The following is a 2,290-nucleotide window of genomic DNA, read 5'->3' as shown; positions in this document are numbered from 1 at the left end:
GGGAGGGGGGAGGGCGGCGGCCACCGCCCTCCTCCCTCCCCGCCGCGGCCCTCCCGGTGCGACCGGCGTGGGACCCCGTAAAACCCCATGGCCCCCCAGCATCGAGGGGCTGAATATGTCTCCGGGTGGGTGTTTTGGGGGAGCAGGGGACGGCCAAACATCAGCCCGAGACTTAGAGGGGGGGTGGGGGTGGGTGCAGAGAAGCGGCCCCTGCCCTCCAGCATCCCCCGGCTCTGCCTTCCCCTCTCGGCTAAAGGAAGCCGGTTTTAACGGGGTGCGGTTTTAACGGGGTTTTAACCCCCCCTCCGCAGGCAGAGGTATCTCAGCCGCCCCCCTACCCCCCCACCCCGGGAGCCAAGAAACGGAAGAAACGGGCAATTTTTATAGGTGACGTACGGGCTTACGTGGGAATCCGTGCCCAGCACCGCTCTTTCAGATTTTTTCTCCTGAAATAACCCTTCCCTGCAGCTCGTACCCCCCTTTTCCAGCTCGCACCCCCTTTTCCAGGCTGGGGGCGGGGGGGACCCCGGACAGGGGGAAGGAAAAGGGGGAAAAAAAGCCCCCCCCCCCCCCCCCTCGCCATCCCGCTATTTTCCTGCTCGGGAGACGAGCCCCGGAGCTCCCAAAGTGAGCGATGGAGAGGGCGAGGGGAGACAGGCGGGAGCCGGCTTCGAGCTGGAGGGGTCGCGGGTGGGGTGGAGGGGTGGGAGGGACGACCCTCCTTTTCGGGCTTGAGGGAGAACCGGCGAGGGAGGGAGGCTGGCGGCCCCGCCGGCATCCGAGGTAAGTCCCCCTCCTGCCCGCAGCGGTAGTACCGGAGCCCGTGCCGGCGCTGCGGGGGCGGGGGGGATGCTTTGGGGGTGCAAAGGAGCCCGATCCTGCGGGGGTACCCAGGCCCGGGGCTGCCCCATCCCCACCCCCGGGCCGGGCTCCTGCGGGCAGTGCGGGGCCGGGGCTGCTTCGGCGGCCGCAGCGCCTGGGGAGATCGGTGCCGGTTATCCCGGCCCGGGGGCTGCAGGCAGCCCCTGCCCCGCGCCCTGCCCGTTCCCTCGGGGCTGGGCCGGGGTCCCCCCGGGCCAAGCAGCCCACGGAGCCCGCTCCCAGCCCCCGGGGCTCCTCCCGTGTGCGTCTCAATTCGCTCAGGCTTGACTTGGCAATAAGCTCTCTCAATAGGGTGACAATAGAGCCCCGGTGGGACCCGAACAAAGAATTTGAAAGTAGTTAAATTGCAGGACACGTCCATCGCCTGGGTGCTTGAATTAAAAAAAAAAAAAAAAAGAGAAAGAGAGAGAAAGAAAAAAAAAGAAAAAATCGGAGAAAAGAAAAAGGAGAGAGACTTTTCTTTGGGCTGGTGAGAAAATGCTCAGGGTAAAAGTTGGTTTGGCGTCTTCATTTCAGCGACAATGGAGCAGAGCTAATTCAATAGGAAACGCGGGGATTTTTTAATGAAAAGACCGCCAGGGTTACACCGAAGTTAAGCTCTTGTGAATTAATTATTTTGTAGGCAAAAAAAGGGGGGGGGGGGGGAGCGCTCGGGAGGGAGTGTTGCAATTTCTTAATATTCTCCTTTTCGTGTTTAACGACAATGCCATTAGGTTTTCGACTCTGGGTGAGCAAAAGGATTTCTTACACTCCCCGGGAAGAGGAGAAGACGCGCTTTTTTTTTTTTAATGTGTTAATTGCTTTTAAAATAAAATACTACGGAATTTGGCAACGAGCTCCGGTTTCTGCTGGCGGTGGCATTTGGGGTTATATTTTCTTTCGTGGCAACTCGCGGATGCAAAAAGGAAAATAACGGGGGAATTTAAAAACACGAATGTAAAGGCGAGGCGGCGTGTTCGGCTGTTGCCGATCTCTCGGGCTCGATCGGTTTATTTTTTCCTACATAGAAAACCTGTCTGGGGATCCCTGTGTATTCATCGGGGCGGCGAGAGACTCCCCAGAGCCGCTCCGGGGCACCGGTGGAGTGAATCGGAGATAAAAAATAGGAGCCAGGTTACACGCAGGAAGGAAGAGGAGGAAGCGAAGTAAAGGTGTGCCAGGAGGGGTTTGGGAGGTGGGGGGGAGGTGTCGGGGGGCTTTTTTCGCCTTACTGCCAAGGCTGCAGGCGATGCAATACGTGTGTAATTCCGTGAAGGAGATAAGGAAGATAGAAATGGAGGGGGAGCGGAGGAGGGAAGCGCAGGCGGTACCCGCCGTGCCCGCGCCCCGCTTCCCGCTCGCTGCGGCCGCCGGGGGCTGCGCTGCGGCTGTCGGGGCGAAGCGGTCTCCGGGGCTCGGCCTGGCCGTC

Source organism: Haliaeetus leucocephalus, unplaced genomic scaffold, assembly GCF_000737465.1.
Source record: "Haliaeetus leucocephalus isolate CR32 unplaced genomic scaffold, Haliaeetus_leucocephalus-4.0 Scaffold339, whole genome shotgun sequence".
In the NCBI taxonomy this organism is placed as follows: Eukaryota; Metazoa; Chordata; class Aves; order Accipitriformes; family Accipitridae; genus Haliaeetus; species Haliaeetus leucocephalus.
Note: the sequence above shows the minus strand (reverse complement) of the source record.